At 34.4% G+C, this 19,710-nt stretch overlaps 1 long non-coding RNA gene across 1 annotated transcript in view; it reads right to left on the reverse strand.

Moving 5' to 3' along the window:
• Positions 1–4,447: 4,447 nt before the first annotated feature.
• LOC141371498 (uncharacterized) overlaps positions 4,448–19,710 on the reverse strand; it is a 326,833-nt gene continuing 311,570 nt past the window's right edge. The window contains exon 4 of the long non-coding RNA XR_012376495.1: positions 4,448–4,556. This is a non-coding gene — a long non-coding RNA (uncharacterized lncRNA). The remainder of the gene's footprint in view (positions 4,557–19,710) is intronic.

A 19,710-nucleotide genomic window follows, 5' to 3' on the forward strand; every position in this document is an offset into this window, starting at 1 on the left:
GAGTTCAAGGGAAGAGGCAGTAATATATTGCTTTATACCTTATATATATGCACCATAAAGAGAAAATAGTATACTAGGGAATGAGAGAATGGAAATTATAGGGAGTCAGCTTTGGGCATTTTAAGAAAACCTCCTTAAAATGATGCACATCTTCTACAAGGACAACCTTTGCATACCACATATATATCAGAGAATGGAAGATTTAATTCCTTAGTAACATAACAATTCTGGGATAATGCCTTTCTGAATTCCCTTATTTACATAATTAGGAGGAACGATCTTTTCCAGGTGAGCTGTTATGTACATATATATAGGTGAGGTTGGCATTTTAATTACTCCTCATTGATAGGCATCTCTCTTAATCTTGATAGTTTAAAGGCATTTTTTTTGTTGTTGTTTTTCCTTTACAATAATAACTAGTTCCCACTGTGGTAGATAGTATATTTTCCAAAGATTGATACAGCAATGTCTCTGGCCCCATGGGCTCTTCTACAATGTTCCCTGACTAGGCTCTCATTAATAGGTGAATCTAAAAATTTTCCCTGGATCTGTTGGGGCTTGTAACTACTTTGGTAGACTGGTGGTGATGACACTGTGTGACTTCCAAATCAAAGATGATCTAGCCTTTTCTTGTTTTACTGGAACATGTTCACTTAGAGTACTCAGCTATGATTTAAGAAGTCTAATTTCCTTAAGCCACCTTGCTGTGAGGAGTTGAAACAGTACAAAAAGACTACAGGTGGTGTCTTTGCTTCTAGGAAATTCTAATAGTGATGGCATCTCATTGTGATGTTAATTTTCATGTCTCTAATGTTTAATGATGTTGAGTATCTTTCTAAATGCTTAATTGCCACCCGTACATCTTTGCTACATGTCTATGTACATCTTCTGCCCTTATTATTAAGTTTTGAGAGCTCTTTATGAGCATCTGAGTATAACTGCATTATCAGATTTAGGAATTGCAAATATCTTTCCCAGTCTTATATTGCTATTTCATTCTCTTAACAGTCTTTTTCAAAAAGCAGACACTCTCAATTTTGACAATGTCCAATGTGTAAATTCTATTTACTTTTATGGGATGGGCTTCTGGTATTGTAACTAAAAAAAAATCTTTTGCCAATCTAGGATTACAAATAATTTTTTTAGGTTTACTTTTACAGGTATATAGTTTTAAGTTTTATATTTAGGACCATGATCCATTGTCAGTTAATTTTGTATATAATACAAGGTACGGAGCAAATTCAATGTTGTTCCAGTGTCATATCTTAAGATTATATACTCTCTTCACTGAATTGCCTTTGCATCTTTGCTGAAAATAAGCAAGTTGGTCTATTTCTGGACTCACTCACCTGATCTATTGGGTGATGTGTCTTAGTTGATGACAGTAAGACAGTATCTTGAATACTGCAGTCATTTAGTAACTCCTCAAGGAAGGAAGAGTAATTCCTCCTACTTCCTTTTCAAAATGGTTTTGGTAACTCTAGTGACTTTGCATTTAAATGGTTTTTAGAGTCATATTTTCAATTTCTACAACCTCGCTGGTATTTTGATTGTTTTAAATCTATAAGTGGTTTTGAAAAAAACTGGTATCTTAAGTTTATTGAGTTTTCCAACCATAAAATTGGTAAATCTCTCTATTTACCTAGGTCACACCTAGGTACACATGGGAAGTAGGACAGTCATGTTTAGACACATTTAATGTAAGATAAAATTGCATGTGGCATACATGGTAATTTAATTTGTAATTACAAATAAATAATGTGTTAAGTTTTTAAAAGTAGAGAACTTACTAATTTTATTGTTAGATCCCGAAATCACCTGTCCAGAGAAACATTGCTTGATATCTATTTATATCCAGGTATTTTTCTATGAAATTTATTTTAGGTTTAACAGACTTGAATATTTTGTTCTTTCTTTTCATTTTTATTTTATGTATCTTAATAAAAATTATTCTTAATCTTGGTAGTGTACTTGGTTATACTGAATAGTTGTTCACATGGTCTATTCTTGAAGAGGTCAAGGAAAAGTCATTGACATCTCATGGTACTTTTATTGCCCCAAGGAAATAATTAAATTATGATTTCAATTAAATGGCATTCTAAAATGCACCCATCATAAATAATCTATTATTTTTAAGATTTTATTCATTTATCTGACAGAGAGAGACACAGCAAGAGAGGGAACACAAGCAGGGGGAGTAGGAGAGGGAGAAGCAGGCTTCCTGCAGAGCAGGGAGCCCGATGTGGGGCTAGATCCCAGGACCATGGGATCATGATCTGAGCCGAAGGCAGACGCTTAATGACTGAGCCACCCAGGCGCCCCAATAATCTATTTTTTAAATCTTCATTTTGTATCCGGGCCTACTGTTTTTCTACATTGCTATAGCCTAGGTAAAAAATAAGGTTTACTATTCTTTAAAATGTAGACAAATTTATGCCAAAGACAAACAAGAGAGGAAAGGATAGATAAAGAAAAAGAAAACAAATCTCTTCCTTTCTTCTTTTCCCTTGTTTTGAGATATAATTGAAATATAGCATTGTGTAAGTTTAATTTATATAATACATTAATTTGATCCACTTATATATTACACTATGATTACCATAGGTATTTATGGTAATAGATACTATTACTATGACAGTATGTCTATCATACTATGAATACCATCATAGTGTTAGCATTGTTCAGTTTTTTAAAGATTCCACATATAATAATGGATATCATAAAGTATTTGTCTTATTTTGCTTAGCATAATGCCCTCAAGTTGCATTCATGTTGTCACAAATGGCTGGATTTGCTAATTTGGGAATGGTTTTTCTCATGGTTGAATGATATTTCAATGTGTATGTATACTACATTTTCTTCATCCACTCCTCCACTGATGGACCCTTAGGTTGTTTCCATAGCTTGGCTATTGTGAATAATGCTACAATGAGCACAGGACTGTAGGTATCTCTTTGAATAAGGTATTTTATTTCCTTTGGATATATACCAAAGTAGGATTGGTTCTAATTTAATTTCTTGAGGAACCTCTATAATGTGTTCCATAGTGGGTATTAATTTACATTTCCACTAACAGTATACAAGGTTTCCCTTTTCTCCACATCCTTATCTTTTGTTTTTTGATGATAGCCATTACAGCAGCTGTGAAGTGGTATCTCATTGTGGTTTTGACTTGCATTTCCTTGATAATTAGTGATTTGAACATCATGTACATGCTGGCCATTTGTTTGTCTTCTTTAGAAAAAATGTCTATTCAGTCCGTCTGTCCATTAAGCATTTGCCTATGTTTTTCTGACCAGTTTTCCACAAAGGGTTTTTTTTTTTTTTTTTTTTTTTGAGAGCGAGAGAAAGAGAAGGGGTGGTGGGGAGAGGCAAATGGAGAGGGAGAGAGAGAAACTTAAGCAGGCTCCATGCCCAGCGGGGAGATGGACATGGGGCTCCATCTCATGACCCCAAGATCATGAGAATCAAAGTGGGATCAAGAGTGGGATCCTTAACTGACTGACCCACCCAGGTGCCCCCAACAAAGGATTTTTTATTCTTGCATTTGAATATCAAAATTAGGGAATCAAAATATGTTTCTTCTTCGAATGCCAGGAAAAGCAGGTAATTTTCTCCAATTACCTGTTTCCATAATTATCTAATTTTTTCACTCAAAGTTAATGTAGGCTTAATTTTTTTAAATGTTATGGTTTATGTTTTACCATAAATTTTATCCAATTATGCTTTAAAATCAGGTCTAAGAAAGTTCTTTGCTATCAGTCTCAGTCCTTAATACTTCTTGATTATATCTTTCAGTTTTTTATGTTCATTTATTTAATCTGCATTTGTTTAAGTTTTGAAATCATATTTATTACATTTTGACATTAATAACTATATAAACTATTGAGCAGATTAGTAATTCACTATAGTATATGTATTAACTAATTTATATTAAACTACTTCTGATATATATAACATGAAAATTATCTTCCTCTCTGATTGCAAATACAAGTTATCTGCTAAGGTTTATCCACTATATAACTATTTCTTGTGGATTTTTTTCAGAAAATTTTCATTTACATGCAAATATATATACAATGTATACATGTACTATACTTATGCGTATATATACTTATAAATAAATGAAATATTCTATTATACTTTGTATTTGTTAATCTTGTGTCACCCCAAACAATAATTTCTGAATATCATAGATATCTAATTTATTTTGTATACAAAATAATATTCTGTTTAAAATATATTAAATAAAGTTCCCATTCTGAGAAAACATTAAGCTGTCTAGTCTACCTTTATATAAGGAAAAAAAAGTACTGTTTTGAAAATCTCATGTAGACATGTTTGAGTATTTCTATAGGATTAAATTCATAAAAATGGAATTACTACATCAAATTCTATATACTTTTTTTAAATGTAATTAGGTGCTCAGTAATGTAGTTCATTTGACTTACCCAAGACTTAAGGATGTCAGATTGTCCCAACCATTATGTGTTTTCCGTATTGCAATGAGAAGCCGTATTGCAAGTATTTTAAGCTACCGGTCCTTCAAATGTGGCCTACGAAACAAAACAAAACAAAACAAAACAAAATTACTGAACGTTAAATGGGATTCTTCCGGGTTTGGTGTTTCAGCTGAAAACACATAGTTGAAAAAAGAATGTACTTTCTATCTCCAGTTTTAATATGAGTAACTAAATTGATAAACCATTTAGTTGATCGGTATCTCAAAGTGATTTTACCATCCTTAAATCATTATCAAACTTGATATAGAGTAGGTGAAAAATCAATAAAAAAGATAGTTTTTAAGATCCTTGTCATATAATGGCTCTGTGAGGAAGGTGGAGTTTCCTCCCCACAACTGTGAGCACAGTGAAGAGGGTGTCATGTGACCACTGACTTTGGAGGACATAATCTCTGAAATTTTCAACTGACAAGTTCCAAAACTAAGTGGCTGTCTGGAGCTGACACAGCAAAATAAGAGAGAGGGAGAGAAAGAGAGGTAGATTTAGACCTGCCCTTCCATGGTTTTCAGCATAAGGTTGCTAGAGTTTTCTCAATGCCCAAGTAAATCTTTAGTCTCTGTGGAATAAACTGCTAGAAAACAGGGGTAAAGGTGTATTGCTAAGAGGAATGGCCATTTAGATAAGACATATCCTGCTGTGAATATTTGCCACTGGGTGAGCCCAAGGATTTGAATTAACCAAGGTCACCAAAGAGCTTCCCAGGTGCCGGGAATGTCCAGAAATCCCTGTACCAATGGATGAAAGATGACTCCAAACTTTGCTGTGAAAGTTAGGAGAAAGCAAGGGGGTCAACGCTCAGAGATGAAGACCCTTTCCTCTTCTTTGCTCCCGCTTTTATCGGTCTTTCAGGATAATCACAAATCCTTATCACTGTTTCTCAAGCACGTGACGTGTGACAATGGGTCTTACTGAAACTAGAAGGATCTGTTTATGGGAAAGATACGATATGCCAATCTGTGTGTTCTACGAGTTCTGCTAAACATAGCCTAGGGGACAGTGCATACATCTCTTAGATCACACGGCGCTGTTTGGGCTAAGAAAGCTTCAGGAAGGCCACTCCCTGTGGTATTCCTACCAGCAGAGTGGTCACACGGGCCTCGGCATTCCAAAGCCCTATGCCCTTCTCTGAAACCTTCCCTGCCCCCAGCAGCCTCCTCCGTGTTACATTTTAGCAAGCCCCGTATTATGGATGATTTCATGCTCTACATTAACCCCAATGCCCAGGTGACAGAAACAGCTTTAGAAATCCTGAAGCCAGATTTAAAGTAAATAAGCTGTGCATATATTTTCCCCTCTTTTCTTCTAAAATAGCTTTCTCTTTGCCCCAACATAAGAGGGGCTCTAAAAGGAACTACCGAGTTCAGGACAGTGTGGAATTTCAAAGATAAAAGAAACCAACTATAACCTCTTCCTTCTCCACTATAGTCTAATTTATAGTGAGAAAGGATTTTTGAATCACTAATAGACAATACTTGAAAAAAAAAGTAACTAATTTGTCTTTATAGCATTCTTATTTAGTTTTAATGTATGTTCTCAAATGTAATTAATGTATTACTATGGGAAATATAAATTTTGTTGTTCCACTATAAAAAATTAAAAAGCATTTACAATATGCTTAGGTCTGTTTCAAGTACTTTCTGTGTTGTGGTGATCAATGAAGAAAGTGTGGTCCCAGCTGCTATTTTTCCCTTCCCTGACAGGCCACATTCAATGACAGATTGTTATGGAGTATAAAGACCTGGACATGTCAGCTCACCTAGAGAAAACTTTGAAAGTCTATTCTTGTTCCAAAGTTCCCTCAACTTATCAGTTGGGGTTGTTGCCGGACTGCATTGCAGCTGAACTACTCCCTTTGGCACATTTTTACTTCCTCCCCTTTCCTTGCACAGGTGTTGACCTTAAGAGTACCTAAAATATCATGCTAGCTAAATTTTATCCCAAAGTCTGCCACTAGAAGAACCCAACCAGCAATACATATTATAATTTGCTTAATATTAAAACAACTCTCTGATTGGGGAATTATTTACATTCTCATTTTAAGATAATGAAGTACAGAAATGCCTATATTTTTAAACAAATAAACATATCTATAGTGCATGTTTCCAAAAAACCTAGAGATTCGTATTTTAAGAAATTTTTTAAAAAAAAGTACTCTAGAGAGCAGACCTAGTATGGAATATAGCACATTTTTCAATCAAATCAACAGGATACCTATGGAATAAGCAACACTGTTTTGCCATATAATAAGACTTCTTCTTTTCCTTTCTGATCACTTCTGAAAAACCAAACATCTGTCTGTCATGTTCAAGCATCATGCCTTGGCCATTTTTAAAGACTTTAGATCTATCTGCCTTTTGATTTTGTGTGTCTTCATAGGACCAAGGTCTTACTTCCCAGCTTTCAAATATTTTCCCTAGTTCATACCCTACTCCCTCTTACCTAAATACCATCTACTATATTTAAATATCTATATTTTTTCAAGATAAGCTATTATCCTGGAGTGATAATGAAATCAAGAAATTCCACTGATAGAGCATAGCAAAGGATTATTTGTTGATCTGGAAATGTCTCCTGCAGTCTGGTGGTCCTTTACAGACTCATGGATCTAGTCCATGTCCATTGTGCAGCACCATCATTTCAAGATGTGGCTTCCAACTCATGTTAGTATGGAAAGAGAAAGAAAAGTATCATTCAGCCCAGGAGTCAAGCATGTTATTTCTGTTTAAAGTTCTTTAGGAAGAACTAGGCTATATCTAAGTGCAAGAGACCTGGGAACAGCCTCCTATGCTTCCTATAAGGAAGGAGAAGCACACCAGGTATTGATGAGCCCTGGCAATGTTCATAATCTCAACCTAGACCAATCCTATGACTAACATGGCCACCTGCTATGACTCTGTATTTAGAGTCCTCCAGTCACTTTCCAGCCAATAAAAGAATGGAATATGATTACACCAGTCCAAATTCTCCAACTCACCCTAAAGAAAACACCATTTTGAAACTATGGATCCAGAATGCTTACTATCTGACCTACTTTTTCTGTTATCCATTGGCATCCTAGGTATGTTCGGTAGTATTAAAAATTGTTAGCTCCTGTTCAAATAGTTGAAAAGAATTAGCTTTTTAAAAGTGGTATTAACCTTTGAATGAACCTTACAAAACACCTTTCCATGTTGCTTACCTTCTAATAATCTTTGGAAAATTTCACAGTATCATAGAACCAAATAGTATTTTGAATATAGTGAGTTCTCAATAGCTACTGGCTTAAGGATTAAATATTACACTGTGTCTTGAAAGTACAGTTAACATTGAAGAACATATGTTCCCTTTCCCAGAGACTGGCTAGCTTTTCAATGCTTTTATAATTGTAATTGTGCATTTCAACAATTAGAAATATTTACCATTTGAAAAACTAAAACTAAAACCACTGATTTATAGTATTGAAATAGTTAATTCAATTTAATACTACAAGAATATATCAACTATATCCAAAGTACAAAGCACCGAGATTATAAGAATAAAGCAAAATGATTAAAACATATACCTTTTTTTTCTATATGAGTAGCCTATTAATTGTACCTTTTTCTTAAAGATCAAAGATTTCTTAAAAGGCTGCAAGATTATAGAAGAAAACTATCTATAGTTACATGTTAATATTAACTATACATTTTATACACCTAAACATTAGAAAAATTGAAACAAACACTACAGTAAGACTCAAATAGTTGCTTGCTTATTTGATCTAAGCTCTGTATAGTCAATGTTCAATGATTGAGTATCTAGCGTAAATATATTAAATCTATGCATCTCAGACATATTAGAATGGCTGATTTATAAGGTCATTTCCTATTCTAAAGAGTTCAATTGTATAATTTCAAAAAACCATATGCCTAGCCTTATTGCAAGAGTCATAGACTGAACTGAAACTTTTCTTATGGGTCAGAGGATGCCTTGGGCACATATGCTACATACCAGCAATTCTATTATTGACTCAGCTATAGATCATCTTGATTTGGCATGAAAACTAGCCACTTAATCTTTTCTGCTCTAGTTCCTTCAGTTGAGGATCAAAAAAAAAAAAATGTTTCTGTTTGATTGTCTTATAGAGAGGACATTTATGTCATGCTGTTAGCTCTAATCACCTATAGAAAAAACTTGGCCAGGGATACATGGCTTCCTGTTTCCCAGCTGTGTTTTCCAACTGTTCCTTCTGCTAAGGTATTTTCACGGTATAGTGGGTAAGTAGTAGAAACCTTATGATGAAAAGAACAAATGATAATATAATACAGGTTAAGCAATTTTCTGACAAACATAAACCTGGAGGAGAAGAAAGAAGATAGCCAGTGACAGATAACTATATTATAGAAACCAACTGTATTGGGGCGCCTGGGTGGCTCAGTCATTAAGCATCTGCCTTTGGCTCAGGTCAGGATACCAGGGTCCTGGGATCAAGCCCCGCATCGGGCTCCCTGATTGGCGGGAAGCCTGCTTCTCCCTCTCCCGCTCCCCCTGCTTGTATTCCCTCTCTTGCTGTGTCTCTTTCTGTCAAATAAATATATAAAATCTTAAAAAATACATTATAAAAAAACTGTATTGAAGTAAGTAGTCTGGTAAATAAAAACAGGCCAAAGTCTAGATCTAGGTCCAAATAAGAGCCTGATGATAAATAACAAATTAGATTTCAATGTCTGAGTATTCTACAGCTACCCTCTACTTTACCAGGAATATTAAAGAAAAATTAATCATGTACAGATTATTTTGATTCATGGGCATATCTTATAGAATGATATTGCTAATATATTTATGGGGCCAAAAAGTATATACTTTTGAATAAGAAATTAACAAGAACACTCAAAAATGTTAATGAGCACTTCCTTAAGGACTCCAACATTTATATTTGCCCTTACATAATGATATTGGCATTCTATTATTAAAAAAAATCAGTACAAGGCTTAGAGTTTATTAAACTTTTGTAGAATGTATTTACATCACTTTAGACTCCATTACCTCAATGATACCTAACTGGATCTACAAGTAGCTTAAGGCTATGGTTTCGGTCTGGCCAGACATATAATACTGTGGTATTACTGTAGAAATGCACCCCCCACTGGGATACAAAAATATCATAAGGAAGACTAGGGAAAATCCAGGAAAAACCGTGAAGTGGTTTTTGTGGTAGCAAAGGAAGAAGCAACCTAGTGTATTCCAATGAGATGAGACAGGAGCACTTACTAACATTGGATTCATGGAAGGAGACATCTGTACACCAAGTTCTTGTATCTTACAGTATCTCCCTATAAATTATCCCTCCAGTAGCAATTGAAAAACAAAAGACACAACTCAGTTTCCCAATCCCAGTCTTCATTGATACCCCTCACCACAAAAAAAAAAAAAAGAAAAAAAATCCAAAGAGTGAGTCCTGCTCAAACAATAGCTCTTTAATTAGGTCCTAATATGTGTGAATGGTCTGCAAAAGGCATGCCGTAAATAAAATTTTAATATGATACAGGAAAGATTGGGGGGAAGGACACCAAATTTATAGTGGTAGAGATTTTGCCTAGATTTGTTACTATAGTATGTAATATAAGAACTTTTATTTGGAAAAAATAAAATTTACAGAAAAATTATAACAGCAAGAATATTGCAAAGAATACATAAAAATACATAGAAGCTTTTAACCAGTTTATTACTATTTTATCCACCCATACATGCAGTTTTTAAATTTATTTTTATTTATTTATTTATTTATTTATTTATTTATTTATTTATTTTTGAGAGAGAAAGAGAGAGAGGTGGGAGGGACAAAGGGAGAGGGAGAGAGAGAATCTTAAGCAGGCTCTAGATGCAGTGCAGTCCTACACCGGGGTTGATTTCACAACTCTGAGATCATGTCTTTATCCAAAATCAAGAGTTGGACACTTAGTTGACTGAGCCACCCAGGTGCCCCTGGATGCTGTTTTTAAAACAGATTTTAGAGTTTATGGTAAATTGGCTGTAAATGTGACTACAGTTCTCCACTCTTCCCACCCACTTCCCCAAACCCTTGTATCATGTCCACAATCTTCTCAATGTGTCATGCAACAACTCTCATCATTTTTATTTCTCCATCCCATTAATCTGCCTTGGCCTTGCAACTTTTGGCCAGTAGAAAGTGGCAGGAGTAACAGTACTCAATGATCTGAGCCTAAGCCTCATGAGGCATGGCACACTTCTGTTCTTTCATTTGGACCTATTAGATCATCATGAAAAGATGCTCAGGCTGCTCTGCTGGATGAAGAGATGTATGAAGTGGAACCAACAGTCTAAGCTTAGATTGTTTTATATCAGTCAACGGCCAGCTGACTGCCAGACATGTGAGTGTGCCTAAGCCAAGCTCAGAACTCCTTTGCCAAATCCAGTCAAGTTCATCAGAAGCATATAGCTCTTCTGTAGATTCATGAACAGTCAGAAAAACATTCTTGCTTTAAGCCACTAGGTTTTGGGGTAGTTTGATTTTTCTCTCTCTTTTTTTTTTTTAAGATTTTATTTATTTATTTGACAGAGACACAGCGAGAGAGGGAACACAAGCAGGGGGAGAGGGAGAGGGAGAGGGAGAAGCCGACTTTCCGCAGAGCAGGGAGCCCAATGTGGGGCTCGATCCCAGGACCCTGGGATCACGACCCCAGTCTCAGGCAGACACCCAACAACTGAGCCACCCAGGTGCCCCAGTTTGATTTTTCTTAATGGTTAAGTGCTCTAGTGTTACCAAGGGGGACAGTTAGAAACCTATTATGACAATGGAGGCCAGTGAAGATTTTGGCATGGAGTAAATATTAGAAATGGAAAAAATAACATATTTGATATATGTTTTGAAGATGAATTCAAGAGGACTTCTAAATGGTTTGAATGTGGATTATGACAAAGATGACTAAATATCACCTAAGACTCCTTTTCTATTTTTCCTTCAGGGCAAAAGATAAGGTATGATATTTCTATAATCTTGAAAGTAGCTGACTTTACTTTGTTGATTATGTTTTTAATACTTTGATTTAAAAACATACTTTGAGGGCGCTTGGGTGGCTCAGTTGGTTAAGCGACTGCCTTCGGCTCAGGTCATGATCCTGGAGTCCCGGGATCGAGTCCCGCATCAGGCTTCCTGCTCAGTGGGGAGTCTGCTTCTCCCTCTGACCCTCTTCCCTCTCGTGCTCTCTGTCTCTCATTCTCTCTCTCTCTCTCAAATAAATAAATAAAATCTTAAAAAAAATAAAATAAAAAATAAAAAAAATGAAAACATACTTTGAATTGAGTAGTTAAATAAAACCCCAGATCAAAGTGTTATAAAGTGAAAAAGATATATATTTTTACTCATCAATAAATTTAATACCTTAACATTTGTGATAATTTGACTTACCCAATGGAAATAATTCTGGAACAATTACTGCTTATTTTAATAAAACTCTACTTGGGAAAAAATATGCTATTCTTTATTTTATTTTTAATATGGTGTAAAAATTCTTTTCCTATTTTTCAATTTAAATTATTTTCAAGATAAAGTATAGGACATAATTAAATGCATGTTTAAATAAAGATATTTCATTATGGTTTTGATGTACAATGCTACAATATTAGAAGCATATTGTAAGCAATAAACTCCTCATTTTCAGCTGCTTTTAAATGTCAGGGATTACTTTCTAAGCCTTTTTTCTATTAAGAAAGCACAATTACCATTTCACTTTTTTCTTATTGATGAGCATCACAGGGGAATTTATGTGTATAATTTTTTTTCTGCTGTTGTTGAAACTCTATAAAATGTTATTCATACAGCACATGAACTTTCACAAAGTAGAAAATAAAGCATGAATAAAGCTTTAGGAAATGCCTTTCTAATACATTGAAGAATATCACAATTACCTTTGAAGAGTTAGGAAAATGATAAAGGGTTTTGATGAGCTATTCAATTATAAATTAATCATAACACTGATATAACATTTTACTTTAATGTCCATGATGGTTAATTTTACATATCAGCTTGACTGGGCTATGGAGTAGCAGATACTTAATTAAACATTATGCTGGGTGTGCTTGTGAGGGTGTTTCTGGATAAGATTAACATTTGAATTGGTGAACTATATAATTCAGATTGTGCTCCACAATGTGGGTGGGCCTCATCCAATCAATTCAAATCTTGAATAGAACAAAAATCAGAATAGGAGAGAATCCACTTTCTCTGTCTTTGAGCTGAGACGTTGGTCTTCTCTTGCCTTTGGATCAGAAGTTATACCGTCAAATCTTCTTCCTTTAGGCCTTTGTACTCAGACTAGAACTATACCATTTCTTTCCTACCTTGAAGTAAGGGGAAGTATAAAATGCCAGTAATGCATTCACTCATTCATTCAGCAAAACAGACTGAAGGTATGTTAGATGCCAGAAAATATTCTATATACTATTTTTAAAATAATAATAATGATAATTTCCTTCCTGAAGTTTATGTTTTGTTAGAGAAAGTGATTTAAAAATACGTTAATAAAATTTGTGATATATTATATGGTTCTAAGAAGATATATTTTTGTTGAGAATGTGGCATTTGAATAAAAATCTGAAAGAGGTGCATAAATGAGCAGTGTAGATATTTGAAGAGGGATACCTCAGGCTAATGAAAGAGTAGGAATACAGCCCTTGAGGGGAGTGCATATCTGCAGTGCCTAAGGAATGACTATTAAGTAATGTATCATGATTTATAGATCATTTTAAAGCTTTTGGTTTTTACTATGAATGAGATGGGAATAGAGTGGAGGATTCTGAGTAGTGATTAGCATGATCTGACCTCTATTTTAACAATGTCCTTTTAGCTTTTGGGTTAGGAATAGATAAAATGGAACACATGTAAAAGCAGGGAGACTGTCTATTGTAATTACCCAAAAGAGTGATGATGATGGCTTGTACTAGGGTGTCAGTCAGTGGATGTGTAAGAAATTAGTGGGTTTTAGACATATTTTGAAAGTAGAGAAAGGTTTTGCTCACACCTGAATGTGAGATAAAATGTATGGGGATACTCAAAGATGATTCCAAGTTTCTATAATCTGTGTAACTGGGAAAATGGACTTGTCATTTACTGTGATTGGAAAGATTGTAGAGAGATCAGGTGTTCTGTATAATACAAGATCTTTTGGACATAATTTTGATATGTCAAAAAAGCTAATAGGAGCCATAAAGCAGGGAGTGAGACATATGATTTGGGAACTTATGAGAGTTCTGGTTGGAAATATATATTTGGAATTTTCTGTGCACAAATGGTATATAAAAAGCTACAAATTAGACAAGATCAGAGAGGCACTAGATTAAGATAGAAAAGATAAGTTTTCTAATAAGTGAATCTGGGACATTTCAATATTAAGAAACAATTAAGGAGGAAACTTTAAAGGAGACCAAGGAGGAGTGGCCAATGAGATAGGAGAAAACCTTGAGGGTGTATTGTTCTGAAATCTACATGAAAAAAGTATTTATCTGAAGAAAAGAAAAAAAACTGGATAAATACAAGGAAAACTGAGAAATTATTAGTATGCAAAACAGCTAATATGCTTAGCATCCATGCTGGGAGAATACTGAAGGAGTAAAAGTCTGTTTGGAATGGTTCACAAAGTATTGGATGAGAAAAAATTGAGAATTTTTTTCAAGAAATTTATAAATTGAAAAAGAAATAGGTGGAGGAGAAAGTGGCATCAAAAGAGAATTTTATGAAATTTGTAGGAAGCTGCTTTTTTTTTTTAATGGAAATGATCCAATGTATATGGATAGAATTGTCAATGCAGGTGCAGTGTAGGCAGTGAGTAGGTTCTATTTACCCAGGGGAAGAATTTGCTTCTGTCTGGAGCATAGCTGATTCTTTCTAAATAAACCAGGTTCTGGGAACTTTCTTATAACTTGAAAAGTAAGAGAAGAAAATACAGTAGGGAAATATGGTACCTTTTCCAGACATTACTCAGGGTCTTTTTCAGGTATTATATTCTCCTGGAATATATTACAATTTCTAGTGTCCTGTTTCTCCATATCCTTCCTAGAAATGGGGAGTGCTGGTATGAACGGGTGGGCTGACAGGGCCATGTTTTGTTTTGTTTTGTTTTGTAAGTGCCCAATTTAGTAAGAAGATTAAACATAGTTCGTAGGGGTTCTTTTGATTCTTTTTGTTTCCACACAGCTTGGGGTATGGAAATTGAGGGTGCTTCCACTAGGGAGACTACCCAGGAAGATTCCTTTTCCCTTTCTTTGCAAGCTGCTTCATCTCCCAGGGGCTAACTGACACAGGGACTAGAGATACTACCTGAAGAATATTTGAGTAAGAGTCCTAGACAAGACCAAACAGATAGATATTGAATCAAAAAATATTTCTTGCCTCATTATTTGTTGTCAGCAGGCAAATAATATATTAACATATTAATCTTTTAAAAGAATACAAAGGAAACCTAATTATTTGTTTTGTGGGCCTAATCTGTCATGCAGTCCAGGAAAAGGATAGTTCATGACATGGTTTAGCTCACATTAATATTGGCATTTGGATGCCAAATGTCCTGTTAAGGGGTGCCTGCGTAGCTCAGGTCGTGATCCCAGGACCCTGGAATTGAGCCCCTCATCAGACTCCCTGCTCAGCAGGGAGTCTGCTTCTCCTTCTCCCTCTGCCCTGCTTCTGCTCTCTCTCTCTCTCTCAAATAAATAAATAAAATCTTAAAAAAAAACCCTGTCATGTTAATAAAGATGATTAGCTTCTCAGTCCCTGGATACTTCCCATATGTGGTCTTTGGGAACTTTTTGCATTTGATGGCTGGGAGCAGAAAGAATTCCAGTATTTGTAAGCTTCTTTGAAAAATATCATGTCAATATCAACTATTAACATATTTACAATATTTTGGAAGGCAATGCAGAAAATTTCAATATCATGTGTTATCAGATTTTGTACAAAATTCACTTGTCCCAGGCTTTTTTTGTAAATTAATTATTTGAGAATACTCAGTTCCTTTTACACAAAAGTCACATTAACCTATAGATTTAAACATCTTTTGAAATAGCATTAACTAATTTCCTTTCCCTCAAACACTATCTTGATAATTGACCAATTCAGTTATTGTAATCAGGAATAAGTTCCTTAGGTGCCAATGAAATATATTGCTATTCAAGTCAGTTTTTAATTCTGGCTTCTTATTTTTGATGGTACTCCTCTTTTTTTTTAAAGATTTTATTTATTTATTTGACAGAGAGAGACAACACAAGCAGGGGGAGAGGGAAAGGGAGAAGCAGGCTTCCCGCTGAGCAGGGAGCCAGACATGGGGCTCGATCCCAGGACCCTGGGATCATGACCTGAGCTGAAGGCAGACGCTTAACAACTGAGCCACCCAGGCGCCCCCCCCCTTTTTTTAATCTTTGTCCTTTAACTTCATTTCTTCCTGCCTATCTGGATTAGATAAACTCTGTTATCCCTAAGAATATTCAATTATAGATTCTATATATATATACACAAATATTTTTAATTATTCCATATGAAAATGAATTTAAAACTGTAAAGTGTGTATCAACATAGAATTCACATATTGGAATATAAAAATAACTTTAATATATAAAACAACTCAACCCAACATTTGCAATCGTAAAGGAAAAACTGAAGAAAAAAGAGCAATCGTCTTTTGATTTTATATCACCATTTGTTCTATTTTCCTGTGGAGAATTCATATAGAAGTACAAGGACAACAAATTGTCAAGTTCAAATAAAAATTTATACCTTGAGATAAAAACAAGAGGCACAAGAAAACAACATAGATCTTTTCAAGAGAAGGCCTCCTGTTGCACTTGTAGATGGTGATGCTATGTGGTCCAGAGGTCTATGAATTAATTACTCTTGACACATTGTTAGGAACCTATTGCCAGCCTTCTTCCTTACAGAAAGCCTTTGATGTTTGGAAAAATAGGAAGCAAATTGTATTTTACCTTCACTTTAAAACTGAGGCAACTCTAAAGAAAATGCATTTTTTTGCCCTTCCATTGTTTTACATGGTATACTATGAAATGAAATATTTTGGGGGTAAAATTATGATTCTCCTAATTACTTAATACACTTTGTCATCTTAATTTCTGTCTTATTATCAAAACCACCATCATGGGAGCGACTGGGTGGCTCAGTCGGCTAGGTGTCCAACTCTTGATTTTACATCTGGTCATAATCTCAGGGTTGTGAAATCAAGCCTCATGATGGGTTCAGTGCTCAGCAAGGAGTCTGCTTGTCTCTGTCCCTCTGTCCTCTCCCTTCCCACCCCTCACTGCCTGCACGCGCGCTCTCTCTCAAAACTAAATAAATAAAATCTTAGAAAAAAAAACACCATCATATTTCTATATTTTCAAATTGAAGTCTTGGTTTCAGTTTTGATTCGTAAATCACTACCTTTGTTCAAAGAATCCCCAATGCTTTAGTTTCATTCTTAACTATTATTTTAACCATCACATCATAGTGTTTTCTATGACCAAAATCATTTCTATACTGTTATTTTTTCTACTCGTATCATTTAATTATGGAAATTATAATTGATCTCAGATTCATATTATCAATTCAGATGTGAGTTTTCAACTATTGAGAGTGATTTTGAAATCACATTAATCTCCTATTCAAAAAGGTCAAGAACTCCCCATGCACTGTCCAAATTCCAATAAGGTTTTCACATAAGAGACACAATGAGATCATTAAATATTGATCTAATGGAAATCCAACATAGGCACTTTTTTGTTATAAATGTTCTTTGAATAAGTGAGATATAAGGGTGCAAAAGATCTCCAAGACAATTTAGAGGTGACTGGAGTAAAAAAAATTAGAAAGGATACAGTAGATAGTTCAGAATCGTTTCCTTGGGGCAGGGGAAACATCACACATTTTAGCTACTATGGGATAGTGAGGGACACTACTATCTCATCCTCCTGTTGAGCACAATTTAATTAAGGCTCATGACTTAGTGAGCTTCTCAGTTTCTGCAATGTCAAATAGTCAGAATATCAAAATCCAAAGATAGGGACTTCAAGTCAATCTTCTCAGATTTTCCACCGCTGGATTTGAGACTCCAGAAATCTCAGAAGCACCTAAGAATGTGACATAAGTAGTAAGGGTCTCTTACTCAGAATTTGTTATAGATGGCTCCTTAAATCTATGTGTCTTCAAGTCACTGCTATTGAGATTCCACTGTTCATAAAATAGTAGAAATCATTAATGTATCATATTCAAAGACTACAGAAAAAGTTAGAAGCAGAGTTTGGATTCAAGTTCATTCCACACAAGACAGATTACTTATATTTTCTGCAATAATGTCCAGCCTATTCTCAACTCTGTCTCTTCTCTTAGATTATTGTTTCTCAATTATCTTTCCCTTCATTTCCAAAAATGCCCATTGAATTTCTAATACCAATAGCTAATCATGTCACTTATTATTAGGCAGACATTGTGCTGGATGCTTGAAGTACACAATTTTAATCTACTGGCATATTAATCTAGTGGATTAGATATTATTTTAATTTTAATTAACCAGAAATTGATATCTTCAGCAAATTATACAAGATAAGATGGCAATATCAAGTGAGTGGAATGTATTGGTATGGAGTTTGGGAAATAGATCCAGCTACGAAGAGATATGAAACCCTCAGCATATCCATTGTAATTGATGACAAGAGAGAATTTGGGATCATTCAAGGAAAACAAAGTACTAGAGAAGAGGTGAGAGCCAGAGTAAGATCTTGTTTAATTTCAGCATTTAGATGTCAATTGGAAAAGGAGAAGCAGAAAAGTAAGACTGCAAATAATTACCTAAAACATAGAATGAAAAAAGTAGAGTGAGGTAACACAGAAACCAAAAGAAAAAAAAAAAGGTTTGACAATGCTAAGCAATTTCAAATGGTCTGCACATTGGTAAGCTACATAAAAATATAATTCTATTAATTAAATTTAGTGACACGAAGATCTTAGGTACATCAAATTCAATTTACCCAAAAATGAATTATACTTGATTTTAAAACTTAGAAAAATGGATAAATTGTTATCTTGGAAATTTATACATGTTCTAATAAAAAAATACTTGAAATTTCTAAAATTGAGGGATCCTATTTGCTTGAAGAAAATGGATACCACTTGAATTAAATCTTTCTATCCAAAATAACAAATGTAAGATCAATAAGACATAGAAAAAAAACCCACATTATCTAAACCTTGATCATTATTACTAGGATATGGAAAATATCCTGACTTTCAAATTACTCATAAGCATAGAAATAGATGCCAAATTCCAACACAGTTACCACTGGAACTTGAGCCATTGCTGCAAGCCTTTTCAGATTGAGAATGGTGGAAGAAAACCTTTAAAAGTCAATGGAAAAGAAAACAGAACAGCAGATGTCTTTGACAATTCAGACAAAATCACGTCCAGAAAAAATAAATTCAACTTTAAGTGCAACAGTTGAATACAAATAGATGCAAGAAAAAATTTTATATTCAAAGTATCCTTCAAATATGATGAAAGAGCTGTAAATACACACAAATTCTGTCAATGCTGCCTGGCAAACTGTTCTTACAAGCCCTTCCTTACACTAGAGAATGGACCTCATACAACCAAAAAGGGATTGAAAAGACTGGCAAAAGCACTGAAGGTCAGGTGTCATGAAGACAGCAGTGTTCTTACAAGTTGGAAAATAAGGTAGAGAAAAAGGGGTAGAATAATATCATTTACTGTTGTGTAATAAGTAGGAGACACAGATTATATCATGTAAACTTGACAAACTAGATATTCAGGCATAATCAATAGAAGAGGATTGAGAGCATTATAAAAGATATAAACAAGATACAAAATAAATATTCTAACCATTCTAAATACCACAAGCATCAAAAAACAAAGCTGCAAATAATGAGAAAGAAATAGAGTAAATGTAGCATATGAACGTTATATAAATTATAATATTTAGTATAGCATAATATATTATAATAAAGTATACTATGTAGTATAGAATAATACAGTATGATATAATATATAGTATAATAATCATAAATTATAGTAATTATAAAATAAAATAGTATGACAGAGTTCCTGTATAATTTATCAAGCATATCAATAATCCAAATGGGCTTTATTTAGTAATAAAAAAAATTCAAATTGGATCATAAGGCAATCCTCAGCTCTCTTCTCTAAAAAGAGCCTCA

Source organism: Callorhinus ursinus, unplaced genomic scaffold (assembly GCF_003265705.2).
Source record: "Callorhinus ursinus isolate GAN/ISIS: 27379988/994484 unplaced genomic scaffold, GSC_fseal_2.0 scaffold3, whole genome shotgun sequence".
Taxonomy (NCBI): domain Eukaryota; kingdom Metazoa; phylum Chordata; class Mammalia; order Carnivora; family Otariidae; genus Callorhinus; species Callorhinus ursinus.